The sequence below is a fragment of the Pinus tabuliformis genome, chromosome 7 (assembly GCF_031772625.1).
Source record: "Pinus tabuliformis cultivar Carrire ecotype Pingquan chromosome 7, CPIR1, whole genome shotgun sequence".
In the NCBI taxonomy this organism is placed as follows: Eukaryota; Viridiplantae; Streptophyta; class Pinopsida; order Pinales; family Pinaceae; genus Pinus; species Pinus tabuliformis.
Genome location: NC_142293.1, coordinates 1877406180 through 1877423578, shown reverse-complemented (window position 1 = coordinate 1877423578; position 17399 = coordinate 1877406180). Strand labels below are relative to the sequence as shown.

Here is a 17399-nt window from a genome sequence, read left to right as displayed (position 1 = left end):
GACAAGGACCTCGATCAAAGCGTGCTAACCGAGGCCCATGGAGACTAGGCGGGAGGCGATATTAGCCCCTGGGAGGCCTGGATCGGGAAACGGAGGAGGTTTTTGATGTGCGATTAGCGCTTAGCGCTTAGCGCTAATCGCGCATCGCTGGGCAAAAGCCCTCAAAATGGGGAAGCCCCGAGCACTCGGTCGCGTGGGAGCTGGAAAATCATGGGAAAAAGGCTAAAGCGCTAAAGGGAGGACCCGCTCCGAAAACCGGCAATATTGATCTGGGGCACCCTCAAACGGTAAGAGGAATTGGCGAAAATGGAGAGATCCCACTCAGCGGTCGACGTGTGGCAAGTGGAGGAGAGTGAAAACTGCTGCTAATCGAGCACTAATGGTCGAGCCAGTCAATCGCGCGAAATGTGTGTATGGCGTCAAATCTGGAGGCCCCAGATCTAACGGCTGAGATTGCGCCCGATGGGAAAGCGGAATCAACGGGGGATTAAGCCATAGCTTGTAAATATTTGACGTCCGATTTGACTTCCAAGATGGCAGAAGACTCATTCCACGATGTAAAGGAAAAACTGAACCGACAAAGCGAATTGGTGCAGCTGCAGGAGGACATGTGGCCACTCCCTGTGAGCCTGATGGTGACTCCGAACAGGGAACTCCAAGCGAAGCTGTAGCAGGCGATTTGATGGGAAGTGGAAGAGGAATCGAACAGCCATGTGTATGAATGGCCTTAAAGCCATGCCCAGGAAAAGCAGAAGGAGACTGGAACCCCGAGAGGAGGATGAAACATAGAAAGGAAGAACAGAGAAAAGAAAGACAGTGAAGCAACAACAAAACGGAAGATAGAGAGCCGAGCTGACCAAAGGCAGCATCGAATACCAAAGAGCTTGAAGGATTCAAGAAATCCTAGAGAGGATCTGTCTGAACTGAGCACCACATTAGGCTCTCTCCCTTATAGACTAGAAGGTCACAGCGTTGGTAAGGAAAAGAGTCTGTGTACTCTAGTGGCTTGGGGCATCCAAGAACCACCCTGCCAAGAAAATTCTGTTTCAGGAGACTCACATTGAGCTCCTTTATTGTAATTCTTTGCTTCAAGATACAATAAAAGAAGGCCACCACTGAGAGCTGGACCAGAGATGTAGCCCTGGAGAATAGGGTGAACTCCTTCTTAAATTCTTGTGTTCTTGTATTTGCTTACTGTGATTCTCTGTTGTTTTCCATTTCAAGTGTCTGTGTATTTGCAATCTAATCAATCCGTTGCTTAAATAACATAGACACACACACCAACATATGAGTCTGTAATAACTTCATTTAATAAATTCTTAACTGAGATCACTCATAGGGTGATTATCAGATCACTACATTATCTTGGATGACCAATTCTTGGAGGGCACTCGATGTTCTTGGTGTTGCCAAGTCTCTTTGATGGAAGCGTCAATGGATACAATGGTATGGCTATAACATCACTTAATTTGATCCTCTTTAATAATCTCCTAATATCATTTCAATACATCAAGTTGTTATGTTTTCATGGAATTCAGAGATACATCAGTAATGTAATTTTGTCTTGGAAATACTAAATTGTTTTGTTCTGAGATCACCCAGTTTGAGTTGTTCATTGTAGCCACCACTTGATCCTTTGACAAGCATTTTAAATTCAAAGTGTAATAAAGCTCTTTTAGTTGCTTTCTAGAAGAAGATTGCTACAAGCCAATGAATATTACTGTGATTAAACTAGATGTTGCACTTGGTACCATAGGCCTTGTAATAGGGTTGTACTCCATTTTAGTCTATGGCAGTAGACTGATTTCTAACTACTCTATGTACCCACATATGATATAATATATTACCCACATAACTGTAACACTTTGAAATTAGTTCTATATTCTTTATTTCGTCAGGTGAAAGAAAATTACAATTATCCTTTTTCATTTTTGGCTCGCTGAATATACAAAGAGAAAATTGCTTAGCAGTATTGCTTAATTTGACAACAATTTTACTTTTATCTGATACAAGAGTGGAGGTAGTCTTATATTTTACCTATTTCTCAATAGTTGTTATCCTTCAGCAACAACATCATCCTTCAACAAATACATTCCAGGTTGTACAAAGGAAAGTTTATGTTTAGTAGAGGGCACATAAGAGATCCTCTAATGGAGGTGCAGTAGTTTAGTAGGATCACTGGATGAGGCACATGTATGAATGTCTTGTCTTCAATTAGGAAGGCACAGTTACCCATCTAGGAGAGGGCATGCTTGAATGTCTATTCTGTGAATGATGTAGTTTTCTAAGTGCGTTGGGTGCATGAGTTCATGTGTTCAGTCTACCCTACTGGGTCTTGTATTTGAAGCAGTGTTATCCACACGTGATGGTGATATCCACTAGGTGCATTAGGGTTAGGGATATCCGATGAAGCTAGATTCAATGGTTCAAGTCCTATAAAAGCTAGATTGAAGAATGGCAAATAAATGATTGGACACACATCTCACTCAAAAATGACAACTCAAAATCCCTATGGAACCTTGCGATATGTTGCTATGGATAGTGCTTATTTGTGACTTTATACCTATACAACTTCAACCGAGTTCTGTGGTAGTGCTCTGATGATCATGTAAGCTATCTATGGCACTTAGTTTACATGAAAATTTGTAACTCTAAAGCATTTCATTATTATGATTTGAAGGTATCTAAACTATAGAATTTTGAAGTCTATGGAAACAAAAAATATATTGAATCTCATATTTGTGATTTAATATCCAAATGATATCCGAGTTTGTGAAAAAATAACTAGTCTGAGCATGGAAAGTAAAAAATTCTGAAATTGTGATATATCTATGACAAATTTAAGACATATATAATAATAACAAACAACAATACATGTTGAAACCCTTATGACATTCAAACTATGCAAGTTAGTGACCTATGTCTACTTAGAGATCCAATATCCTTGAAGCAGTGATCAATCTATGAAATAGTAATCCAATGAAGTAATAATCTCTATGGTAGAACAAGGACAATTTCAAGAATTTAACAGGTTTGAACAACTAATGCTCGAAACGCTGAAAGTTTTTTGAGATAAAAAGTTTGAGTTGTGAATGCATCCGATTTTTCTCTATGGAACAAGGCATCCAAATTTTTTAAAGTTTGAGTAGACATTTTTAAGGCAAGTATAAGATATTAGTGTCAAGGATGAGTTTTAGGCTTAAAAAGAAGAGGGTGTATGACATCCAAAATTCCTCTCTATGATTGATGCAAAATAATTCGAAGCCTCTCTAGAATAGTGACATGATTATGTCTCCTCTTGAATCAAAGCCAAAGTCTACATGACTATGATCCCTGTGTATAAAGCCAAGTTCTTGAGATAGATCGAAGGTTTGTACTTGATATGTGAAGTGGCAGTTTTGTATCTCAGTATTGTCCAAGCACGTCTTATATACTTTCTAAATAGGTCCAAGCTCTCTCATGGAATACTATCCGAATTATGAAAATTCCTATGACATAACATCCATGGAATTCAATTTATGACGTGAAGTATTTTTTCTCACAAAATAAAAGCACTAGATTTGAAGTCTGAAGTCTAAATTTTGTATCTCTGAAGAAAATATCACTTGTTTATGTGTAGATATGTACCCTTGGCTCATGCAAGGGACTGTGACACTTATGTTACTCTCTATGGATAATACAAAGGTCTATGGTACCTTCTACTATGATTAAAGAAAACACTTATGAAGAAACTCACATAGCATTTCTGAGGCAATATGAAAGACAGACATATAACAACTTATGGAAAAAATTGAAAGGAATTATTAACTTGATCTACTATGATGAGAAGTCTAAGTTTGTTGTGAACATATCTCTTTGAAGCACCCTAAATAAATATATGTAATTTGTGCTCTAGTTTGATAGCTAAAGGTCTGAGGTACCTATGTTATAGAAAGATGATATATATATCAACTGAAGAAAACATATGTTGCAGATGATCAAATATTTGTAAAAATGGGCAGGTAAGGTTCAAGAAGTACATATAATTTTGTTCATTTCAAAGTTTTCTTGCAACCAATGACCTATGTCAACTATATTTCATATAATGCTAAGTCTTCTAGGTCATGGTGAAATCACATGAAGAATAAGCTAACAACCTTATGCTTATTTGAAAGATAGTGACATATTATAAAAGGGTATGTATAAATATATTAAATATCCTGACATAATTGATATGTTAGCATTCAAATCCTTTCCTTATATATGAAGACTAGATTTTTGTGATCAAGGAATGAAATGAAAATCCATCTCATGTATAGAAGGCTTGTCAATAAAATTTCTAGTATTTGTAGCTAACACATTAGTATACTTGTAAAATTTTCAATTTTGAAGGATGACATGTATTGAAGGCTTTGGACATTGAAGCATCTAGGGTTCATAAACCCTAGAAACAATATGAATTAGAAAACCCTAGAATTAATCATTTCTGGTATAAGAAGAATCCCTAGCTCTTGAGAATGGCAGAAATGACATCATGTTGATCTGAGGACAAACAAATAATATTTTTCTTTCTTCTTTTTATTGTAACATAAGAAGAGTAAGATTGATAATCCATATTTTAAGCATCGATGTAAAGCATGGATGCAAATTTTTGTTTGTTACAAAATTTCAAGAGTCAACCTGGAGGTGGAGACAGATCTAGCAATGAAAATCCCACAAGAAGACTCATCTCTTTATGGCCAACATTGATAAATAAGGAATTGGGATGGGAATTCATGCAGAGGAGGTGTAGACAAGGACCACGGATTTGATTTTGTGTAGAAGGGAGGAATATAATATGTTACTCTAGTTAACAAAATATCCTTATGCTCACAAATATGGAAAGAGTCAGAGTAGATCTTGGGTATTTCAAATGTGTGGAAAGAGGAGACGATGGAGTAAAGTTTGAATCAATGATATATCAAAAAATAATTGAAAGAATTTATAGCCTTGACATGCCTAATCATTTGGGAATCTGGATGGCTAGTAACAGTCAAATATTTGAAGATAAACACATTCCTCAGCTTTCAAGTTTTCTCACAAGTCAGATCTAATTCTAACAAATCAGATCAATGGTTTCAAATGTTAGAATGCCTATCAAGCAATATGCTCGTCATCAGTTGAAGGAGTTGGGCCTAGATAAGAGTCAAGCTTGGGGGTAAACACATTCCTCACCTTTCAAGTTTTCTCACAAGTTAAATCTAATTCTCACAAATCAGATCAATGGTTTCAAATGTTAGAATGCCTATCAAGCAAGATGCTCCTCATCAGTTGAAAGAGCTGGGACTAGAAAAGATTCAAGCTTGGGGCATAAACACATTCCTCACCTTTCAAGTTGTCTCACAAGTCAGATCTAATTCTGACAAATTAGATCAATGGTTTCAAATGTTAGAAGCAAGATGCTCCTCATCAGTTGAAAGAGCTAGGACTAGACAAAATTCAAGCTTGGGGCCTTTTTGATGGAGCTAGACAGGGTCCACTAGAGTTTAGCAATGCTGAAGGAGTTTTGTTTCTATATGATTCTCATCATGTCACATTTAAAGCAGGCCTTGAGGCAAGATCCAATAACTATGTAGAGCTTATGACTTTGAGGTTATTGCTTTAGTGTGCACTAGAAAGGAGAGTCAAACATATTCAGAATGTTGACTATGCCTCCTTTGTCATAAATTGGATGAAGGGAAGTGTTGAATTACATAATATCCTGCTTAGACTTAAAGGAGATCAATTACATGCTATAGTAGCCACATTCAAAATAATTTTCTTTACTCATATGTTCAGGGAAATAAATGAGGAAGTGGACACATATCGAAAGAGGGTTAACAGTTAGCAGTGGGGTCCATGGCTGTGGAGAAAATAAGAATGGAAACTTTGTTGCTGCCCTGATTTTTGAACTATTTATAATGCTTATGTTTCATTTATTTTTCATTGAGTTTCTCCTTATAGTTTTTTTATAATTGTTATTGCAATTTTTTGATTGGTTGTTTGTGCCCATAAATGTCATAGTGATGTAGGACACTTTTCATTTGGTTTTCAAGGAAGCTTGATCTTCTTTTGAGTAGCCTATTTTGCAGGATGTTTTTGGTGCCTTTTTCCCATTGAGGCTACTAAAATATATGGTTTTGCATTTTTTATGGTTCTTTTGGGGGTGGGAGTTTTATCTTCTTTTTAGTAGTGTAATTTATAGTTTTGTAGGCTATATTTGGTGTTTTATTGGGACTAGAAAATTCAAGATTCTCCAATTTGTAGAACGGTTTTTCCCTGCAACTAAATTGTTCATGGAAATTTGTTGTTTCTGAAGATTAGGGGTTCGAAATCAAGCTTAATTTGAAGGTTGTTTGTGCTATTAACTTTTTTTATGTGGCTTTCTCTAGGGTAACGATCTGATTCATTTTACTAGTTGTTTTTGTGACAACAAAATGTATTTAGGTTCTGTACGATCTTAAGCAACAGAATGTTGCATTTGCTTTTGTGTTTTACACCTTTTTGGGGGAACATGATCTTGTATTCAGAAGCATAGTTGCATTTTCTTTTATGTTTTACACCTTTTTTTGGGGGAGAATTTGATCTTGTATTCAGAAGCCTGGCTGCATTTGCTTTTGTGTTTTACACTTTTTTGGGGGGGACTTGATCTTGTATTCAAAAGCCTAATTTGAAGGTCATTTTGACTATTATTGTTTTCAGTAGTATGATAGTTTACATGATCTACTTATGTAAAAATGGAAGTAGTAGAATGTTGGGTATTGGAATTTATCATTTTATGTTTTTTCAGTTGCAACATGATTTGGTCAAGAATGAGTTTCATTAATTTCTGAAGAAACTAAATGTTCATGTATGATAATAAACACCAGAATGATATTTGGATCTCTTGTTTTTTGGTTTTGAACTTTTGATGAGGACTCAGTTTTAATAATTTATGAGAATTTTGAATGACATACTGAAGATTACATGCTTTATAATGCAATAAAATCTCATGTAGGATACTATTATATTAGGATATTTTTTTCTTCAATTTGGATGTTTTCTTTATTTCAAGACTTGGTTTCATTAATTTATTGAAAGTGCATGCTTAAGTGTATGAAATCCTTATTACCAACATCTTGTATTCAGAAAATGTCAACTTGAATGTGCAGGACTACAATGCATTATGACAGCTGCAAGAAGTGCACTTTTGGGGGACTTTTTTGGTTATTCTAATCACAATTCTTTTCTATGGGTTATGATGGATGATTAAATATGTATTTTTATAGAGGCCTTCATTTTATTTCTTTGTTCTGCTTCAAGCTCTGGTGGATGACATAGAGGATGGGCTCCTATGGGAGAGATGTCCCATTTGAGTTCATTGGACCATGCAACTTCTTCAACAATTTGTTTCTACAGTGGATCAGTTGGGAATAGATAGTAAGTTTGAACTTCCTTAACATGCCTCAACCTAGCAGTGAGAGGTTCTGTAGGTGAAAATTTTCCAAATCCTGAAACATAATTTTTTGAAGTTTTTTACAAGAGAAATTCCAAAGAAAATCATAAAGATTATGAAACTCGAGGGACTTTCACTGGAGAATGTTATAATTCATTTGCAATTATCCATCAGAAAACAGACTATATTTTCAAAGTTACAAAAATCATATGGTTATTTAAAATTTAAAATTATATTAGCAGGATGTCCAAAAAGAATACAAATTTGAGTCAAGGTGATGTAGAATTAGTGTGTTAACCTTTTCAATCTCAAGAAAATAAATGAGCATGCTTTCTATCAATCTAATTTTAGAGTCTATTAGATCATGTGTTTCTTGTATTTTACAAAGTTAAGTAAGAATATTTTCCATGTCTCTAAAAGAGAAAATTCCAAGGATGTACTAAATATTGTCTCTATGTTTTTGTGTGTGTAGAAGTACCGACTGCATCTAAAGACACTGTATGGGGCCATCTTGGAACACTATTAGTTTCTCATTCTAGGTTGCATATGGTAGCATCTCTAGAGGGATGATAAAATTACAACAAGGGGAAAATAGTTTTGCTTAGTCATATTGTTCCTTATACTAGGATGCAAACGATAACATACTTGGAGGGATGATGAAATTATAACAAGGGGAGAAAAGTTTTGCTTAATTATATAGTGAAAAAGGCTCGAATGTGGTAACTGGAGTAAGTTCAATTTTGTTCATTAAGGGACTAGACCCAAGGACTCTGAAATTTCTTCAACAATACAAGGCTTATCATTATGAAGTCTCTTGATTCCATAGTTCTATTTAAAATTATATCCCCAAATTAAACTATAAAGTTTTAGGAACTTATCCTAGCAAGTGTTGATGAATAATGAAATATTATTGATAATGATACCAGAGATCCTTATCGATGTAGCAGAAGAACATACATAGAGAATGAGATAGATGAGAAGCTAAGATCGTCTTTCCCATTAACCTATGAGAAGGCCAATACAAACCACAAATCAATGATCCACGCAAGGGGACTTGAATTGTATATATATACACAAGTTGGGCTGGCCTAGAATATTAAAATTTGAACACAATTTTAATTATTCTGATTGGGGATGTCTATGATTTGCCCTTTGATAAAGAAAAAAGCTAACAATATTTATCCTTTAGTGTTCAACACAAGTTTCCTCTTTAAGATACTTTGCCTCAACATATGTGCAAGCGGGGATAGTTTTGGAGGAAAGTACTAGACCCCCGTTTGATTCCTCACATCGAAGTTGCTTCCATTTGATCAGTGATTCGGTAATAGATCCAGAGTAGAGAAACTTAGTGTGTTTTTTTATAACCAGACATGACTTTTGTAACAAAATATCAGAGCTTGAGAAGATTTTAAGGTACTGTGTTGCCCTTATTTGTGTTGGATGCATGGAGAGGCCTTTTTTGTTGTTCTTCATCTGACTGCTTAGTGCTAGCTCCAATTGGATTCTTTGTGATCTAGTTGACATTTCATCTTGTTGTTTTGCTAAATTGACTCCTTTCTGGCAGTTGAGATCTGGAATCATTGGTTGCAAAGAATCCAACTGACTTCTTTGTTGGAGTATCATACTCATTAAAAATTCATGTTTGAGATTGGCATTACACTCCTTCTTGCTCAAGTTGTCAAGGAGAGACCAAAATTGGGAATTCAAAGCAGTGACTGCCTTTTCATGCCTTTATAGAGCGAGGCACATTTCTCTTAATTCTTGATAGTCCATTGGCGCTATGAGGGAGATTTCAATTTCAGGGATGCAAACCAGTGAGGGAGAGAATTCCAAACTGAGAGCTAATTTTGATTGTTTGAGGATGAATTTGGCAGTGCTTGATTCTTTGCCCAAGCAAGACCCACCATCAATTTTTAAAACGAGAAATCTAATCTCAATTGAATACAGAGAGATGGAAAGAATAGAAACTTTGAGATGGAACTGACCGCAAGCCTTGCCAAAGACATGACCAGGTCCGCACTGTATGGGATGAACTGGAGCTAGAGTGCCAGAGCTCACCAAAAGCAAATGTTGCATCCCTTCCCTGAAACTGAAAAGGAGCAATGAATTACACATTAAGAGACGACACCATATTCCTACCTTAAAACCAAATTCCTAAGGCTAAGCAGTTATTAGACATAATGTGGGTTAATTTAAGTGTGTACAAGGATATGCAAGTCTTATCCCTCCTACCCTGGCTTCATGGGAATGGTTTTTCATGCTCAGAACCATGTCTTAATGTTGTTGTTGTGATGTGTGATGAGGAATTTTTAATATGGGATAGTTTGATCATAAGCTCAATCGTTAACATATAATATACCCCTTTTTCCTTGATGTGCTATTGGATTTTGAGTCCGCCATGACATTTCGCTCGTGAAAGATATGATATGAATTCACCTTTTCAAATTGAACTATATTTTTGCTTGATTCTTTCCAAAATTGAAGACAAAAAAGGGTCTGCAGGATTAGAGTTGAATAGCATATGTTAAATAATTAGGCCAGAGTCTTCTAACACAATGAGATTTTGGATTTGAGAACTCTTGGCTAGAGTGAGTCCTTTTAAGAGAGCATAGGCTTCAGCGTTGTTGTTTGACATGATGCCAAAGTAGAATTCAGAAGATGGACAAGAGGGTGCCTCAAGCATTCACTGTTATGGGAATTGACATCGTTGTTTGGTGGGACAAACGTAGCCAGGCTTGGAAAGTTTTTTATTACAGTTGTCCTTATAGAAGGGATCCTCTGTCTAAAGGAAGGATAGTTGAAGACAGGGATTTGCAATGCAGTTATCATGGCTAGTGGTTTGGCCCCAAGGGAGACTGCACATACATTCCACAAGCACCATCTAATGGACATCCGGTATTGTACTCATTACTTAGATTCCACTATAAAGTTAATACATTCCTCTCCTTGCATTGAACAATCTAGAATTGACAAAATTGCTTATACTGTGAACAGGGTTTTCCATGTACCAAGAGTTGTGGTTTGTAGAAAATGACCTAATAGTCAATTAAGACTAAATATAAATTATCTTGTCTGTGATCTATATCTGAATTTGCAAATTATTTTCTAGTAAGTGTTGATGAATAATGAAATATTAATGATAATGATACTAGAGATCCTTATCGATGTAGCAGAAGAAAATACATAGAGAATTAGACAGACGAGAAGCTAAGAATGTCTTGCCCATTAACCTCTAAGAAGGCCAATACAAACCACAAATCAGTGATCCACGCAAGGGGACTTGCACAAGGATATGCAAGTCTTATCCCTCTTGTCCTGGCTTCATGGGAATGGTTTGTCATGCTCAACAACATGTCTTCATTTTGATGTTGTGACGTGTGATGAGGAATTTTTAATATGGGATAGTTTGATCATAAGCTCAATCAACCAATATTAATTTGGATACTCTATGATTCTCTCATAGTTACTACAATTGTGTACATATGCTTTCAGTAGGGTATTTTCTCAGAGACACTACTGTTGTATATTGTTTCAGTGACAACATGCATGCGAATTCCCCAAGAAATGTCAATAGTTAAGGAAAACTAAGACCATTATGATATGGTTATGTGTAAGGTGTACTTACCAAATGAGGGCAGGTTCAGGCTGCTTTAAATTGTTGGATTGGGACTAGATCTTCTTGTACTAAGTAATTGGTTTCCCTTCTCTCTAGGATTAGATTTTCATTTTCTAGAACATGAAATCTGAATACCCCACTAGATAGTGTGCAACATCAAATTTACGAACAAAGGAAAACATTTTCAAAGTAGTTGGAGTTATTGTTGAAGTTCGTCCAAACATTTCTTGATAGTTTGACTATTGGAATTAGGTTTTTAACTATTATTTTCCACTATTATTCTGATTGGCTTAAATTATTTTTTCCTTTTATTTTTGTATATCTAATGGAGGAAGTTAAGATTCAACTAGTTTTATTAGTTGAGCCATGCTACACCACATATTCCCTTGTATTATTATGTCTGTAGTGATGTCAACAAATGAAGACACTAGTGTTGTGATGAAAGGAATCACAGATCGATCCTATGATTACTTCATTAAGTTTATAAGGTTAGAGGAGATAAGAAACATTTGGCAACATGTAGTGCATATATGGGGCAGAGAATCTCTCAAGGTTGACTTGGGAGAATGTGAGGATTGTGAAACAAGTGATTCACCAGACACATCTTCCAAAAGGAGGAAGGATACCAGTGGTGGGGAATTTTTTGATGAGGTTACATGTGACATTACTTGTATTAAGAGGGCACAAGTTCACCGGACCATGCAACTTATTCAACAATTTGTTTCTACAGTGGATCGGTTGAGAATAGATAGTAAGTTTGAACTTCCTTAACATGTCTCAACCTAGCAGTGAGAGGTTCTGTAGGTGAAAATTTTCCAATTCCTGAAACATTGGTTTTTGAAGTTTTTTACAGGAGAAATTCCAAAGAAAATCATAAAGATTATGAAATTCGAGGGACTTTCACTGGATAATGTTACAAGTCATTTGCAATTATCCATCAGAAAAGAGACTATATTTTCAAATTTACAAAGATCATATGGTTATTTAAAATTTAAATTTATATTAGTAGGATATCCAAAAAGAATACAAATTTGAGTCAAGGTGATGTAGAATTAGTGTGTTAACCTTTTCAATCTCAAGAACATAAATGAGCATGCTTTCTATAAATCTAATTGTAGAGTCTATTAGATCATGTCTTTATTGTATTTTACAAAGTTAAGCAAGAATATTTTCCATGTCTCTAAAAGAGAAAATTCCAAGGATGTACTAAATCTTGTCTCTATGTTTTTGTGTGTGTAGAAATATTGACTGCATCTAAAGAGACTGTATGGGGCTATCTTGGAACACTATTACTTTCTCATTCTAGGTTGCATATGGTAGCATCTCTGGAGGGATAATAAAATTACAACAAGGGGAAAATAGTTTTTCTTAGTCATATTGTCCCTTATACTAGGATGCAAATGATAACATACTTGGAGGGATGATGAAATTATAGCAAGGGGAGAAAAGTGTTGCTTCATTATATAGTGAAAAGGCTTGAATGTGGGAATTGAAGTAAGTTCAATTTTATTCGTTAAGGGACTGGACCCAAGGACTCTCAAATCCCTTCAACAATACAAGGCTTATCGTTACAAAGTCTCTTGATTCCATAATTCTATTTAAAATTATATCCCCCAATTAAAATATAAAGTTTTAGGAACTTATCCTAGCAAGTGTTGATGAATAATGAAATATTACTAATGATGATACTAGAGATCCTTATCGATGTAGCTAAAGAAAATACATAGAGAATGAGGTAGACGAGAAGCTAAGATTGTCTTGTCCATTAACCTCTAAGAAGGCCAATACAAACCACAAATCAATGATCCATGGAAGGGGACTTGAATTGTCTATATATACACAAGTTGGGCTGGCCTAGAATATTAAATTCTGAACACAATTTTAATTATTCTGATTGGGGATGTCTACGAGTTGCCCTTTGATACAGAGGAAAGCAAAAAGCTAACAATATTTATCCTTTAGTGGTCAGCACAAGTTTCCAAATGTAGCATACTAATACATCTAGAAGAACTATTCATTCTAGTACAATGAAATTCATAATATTATGCCCTTGAAGCTGCTTACAGAGTAACAATGTGAATTGGTAACTAGAGCTCCCTTGTAGCACTACAGGGAAGAAGAAAAAGATGGCATAGGTTTTGATACAACAATGACCTACCTTTTTTGGGCTGGTGGATATCTCATGTGCTACCACTTTAATGAATTCATATCAATTACTTGCTAGAAGCATTTGTTTAGTTGTTTTAAGGAGTATATTTACGTTCTCCATTCACCAACTCGATAGAAAGGGACTATAAAATTTTGAAGACATTGAAGTTGAAAATTTGCATGGCTCAAAAGATTGCTTTCCTATTGGAATGTATTTAGAGATCTCTTATGTCCTTGCATAGGTTTCAATTTCAATGTCCTATGCGTGGAAAATATATTGATAATAAGAATTCCCTTCCATCTAACAATAGGAAGATTAAGGCAAAGCAGTTTCTAAGCAACTCACATATGCATGATTAAAATACAAAGAGAAAATTAGATAACCATTCAAATGAATATGGTGAGAATGTCATATGCACTAAACATGACTCTACTATCCCGTTTGATGATCGGAAGCAAAATGATAAATCATCTTTGACATATGCTTACAGTGATGATGTGGACAATGACATAGATAGTTTTGTCAATGTGAATTTTATGGTAGAAAATAAAGGGGATCCTAAGGCTTCATTCTTTGACATAGATGATCCTTTGATAGAGTATTTGAGAAATTCTCTTGAACCCAACCTGAATATACTCAAATGCATCATAGACTGCATATTTTGAACCTAGAAAACCAACAGGCTACAATTTCAGTGTTCTATGCGTGGAAAATATATTGAGAATAAGAATACCCTTCCATCTAGCAATAGGAAGATTAATGCGAAGCGACTTTTAAGCAACTCACATATGCATGCTACAAATACAAAGAGGAAATTAGATAACCATTCAAATGAATCTGGTGAGAATATCATGTGCACTAAACATAACTCTATTGTCATGTTCAATGATTGGAAGCAAAATGATAAATCATCTTTGACATATGCCTGCATTGATGATGTGGAAAAGGACACAGATAGTTCTATCAATGTGAATTTCATGATAGAAAACAAAGGGGATCCTAAGGCTTCATTCTCTGACATAGATGATCCTTTGATAGAGGATTTGAGAAATTCTCTTGAAACCAACCTGAATATACTCATGTCAGCGATGAAGATGGACATGCAATTACATAAATATATTGAGACCATGAGCCTATACTTTTAATTTATGATTTCAAATGTCTCTAATTGATATCATGTTGCTTCATTTGTTCTTTCATGTTAAAAACTTGTGTGTTGGATTTTTTTTTCACCCTAAGAATTCTCCTAAGATTAGTGAGGTAATCAAGATGCTGAGATCATATATGTCACATTGGTATGTGGTATGTTATATTTCAACTTGCTTTTCAATGAGGAAAGACTGTTAGTTTAAAATTTTGGATGGTTTATGTATATTTTTTAATATTCTAAAAATTTGGGGAATGTGTGTTTTCGTATCTATAAAGATGTGTGCTTCGACATTTTAACCACCTTAGGTTTTTTGTTGTCTCATATTATCTCCAATGTGCACGGGGACATGCCCCCCATGTATCTCATGTTGGCATTATGAGATAAGTGTTGTCCTTGATGGCAAACCTTACTGATGACAAATCATCGTACAGAAGGTCACAGCAGCAAGGAATTCATAGTACAGAAGGTCAGCAGCAAGGAATTGATGATCTGGCTATCAGAAGAAGAGAAAGTTCATACACGCATGTTCTTTAAGCCCAAGTCGCGTGTACACGCAGTTTGGCTTCAGCAAAAGCGCGTGTATGTGGAAACGTACTTTTGGTCCATGGCAGTTAGTCCTTGGAAGTTGTGCCGATGGTTTTCGGACCATTGTGTCTCGACGGGCGTGTCGATCCCTAGTTTTTGAAGTTGATGGTATTGAGTTACTATGGTTTTGGCTCTTGGTATTGAACAAGGCCTAAGGCTATATAAGGAGAAGGAATTCATTAGGCAAATGTATCTGAAATGTCTTGAATATCTGATGAAGCATTAGATCCAGTATACAGTGTTAAGGGTTGATGATGCATTGCTTGATCTGAGCTAAGGAGAAGAACTCACCGGTTGATGGAGAACTAGATCTAAGGATAGATCGGGATCTAATGGTTTGGAATGCACTATCATGATATATTATGCGTATTTCTAGATCTGCATATTGTCGCAATGCTATGTTCTGGGTCTAACTGATGTCTGGTACAGCTGCAAGTTGAGAAAGTTTATTTTTAGATCTGTACGCAGGTTGGTTTCAGTAAAAGAGCGTGTATACGCGGGTTTCACTCATTGAAGTAGCGTATATCTCTTGAAGCTTGATTTTTGGATTTGCAGATTGGATCTGTCTGTTATTACAGAGTTCTGCAGACTGCTCTGTGTTCTGGTGTCTGGTGATTGACAGGGTTCAGTGGTTCAGTGATTCAAAGTTTGATAATGCTAGTATTGGTTGTTTTATGCTACAATGATCTGTTGTGAAAGTTGAATGAATTGTGGTCTACAGATAGTAATGTTGTGCTTCAGGAATATCCAGTTTGAAAATATATGAAAGGTGATACCTGAAAGGAAGGAGATTGTAGGTCAGCACCTACGTACTAGTATCTTGGCTAGTACAAAAGCAAAGGGGGTTGGAGCTCCCTTCCAAGGAAGTTTGGAGAACGAGAGAAGGTTGTAGCCTTCTGCAGGTTGTAGCCTGCGTGCTGGTATAAGGCTGCACCAGTACAAAAGAATTGTAATTTGAAGTTTCATATAAAAGATAGAAACAACTTGCAGCAGGTGGTTTTCACCCACATTGGGTTTCCACCTTATATCTTGGTGTTCATATGTGTGATTCTGTGTGATCTGTTCTACTGCATCTGTTTACTCTTAACATGGTGAATAAATGTCCTCATGCACTTAACTGAAGATAAACTGACTGAATCATAAGATTTCTAGTTATACGTTGTTTTCTTTATTCACAGTTGTGTGTACACGCTGGTTCACTTAACGAAAGTAGCGTATATGTTTCTGAGCATTGAAAAGTTTTTTATAGTTCTGATAATACTGATTCACCCCCCCTCTCAGTATTATTTCCAACAATTGGAATCAGAGCAGGTCCTTCAGAGAAGCTTGATCGCTTGAAGGTAGATCGGTCATCATGAGCAACTACGAGAAAGAAGCATCAGTCAGGCCACCCGTTTTCGATGGGACAAACTTCAATTATTGGAAGGTAAGAGTTACTGCATATCTTCAATCTCTTGGTACAGAAGTTTGGAACATTGTAGAAACAGGCTATGCCTTTCCTTCAGCTACTCCTACAGATCCAGCTGAGAAAAAGCAGTATGAAACAAATGCAAAAGCAGTCAGTACTCTATTAGGAAGTATATCCCAAACAATATTCATGAAGGTCATGCACTTCAAATCAGCAAAAGAAATATGGGACAAAATGATCACTAGCTATGAAGGAGATGAACAGGTAAAAGAAGCTAAACTTCAAACTCTCAGGATTCAATATGAGACTCTCAAGATGTATAATGATGAAAGTGTGGCTAATTATTTTCTTCGGGTAGATGAGATTGTTAATTGTATGAAAAATTTGGGTGAAGAAATAAAAGAGACTATAGTAGTTCATAAGATTCTAAGATCATTATCCCCCAAGTTTGAATCTAAAGTATCTGCAGTAGAAGAAAAGGAAAATCTTCGTGTTCTCACTATGTCTCAGCTACATGGAATTCTAACTGCTTATGAAATGAGAAAGGGAGGTCCATCAGACAGAAGGGAAGCTGCTTTTAAGGCATCAAGAAAAGAAGATTACTATGAAGCAAGCCATGTTCCAGAAGAAGAGGAAGAAGAATCAAATTTTGTCAGAAATCTTCAAAGGGGTTCTGGAAGGTTCAGAGGTAAGCTACCTTTCAAATGCTTTGCTTGTGGAAGAGTAGGTCATTATGCTGCAAAATGTCCTTATAAGGATAAAGGAAAAGAACCTGCTAGATGGAACAAGAAACAAAGTACAAACAAGAAAAGCTACTACACCCATGAGGATAGTGATGGCTTATCAAACAGTGATGAAGATGAACAAGGTAATAAATATAAGTTGTTAATGGCATTTGAAAATGAGGATTATGAGGATGCTGTAGATGTGGATAATCTCTATGATGAAATTACTAGACTCAAGAGATGCATAGAAGAAAGGAATGTGATCATTGATACTTTGCAATTTCAAATTGATGAAAAGGAAAATCATCTTGAAAAACTAGAAGGTGAAATTGTT

At 35.9% G+C, this 17399-nt stretch overlaps 1 pseudogene; it reads left to right on the top strand.

Annotated features, from left to right (window-relative positions):
• The first annotated feature begins 11414 nt into the window (after positions 1-11414).
• LOC149255981 (two-component response regulator ORR22-like) lies at positions 11415-12632 on the top strand (annotated as a pseudogene).
• Positions 12633-17399: the final 4767 nt, after the last annotated feature.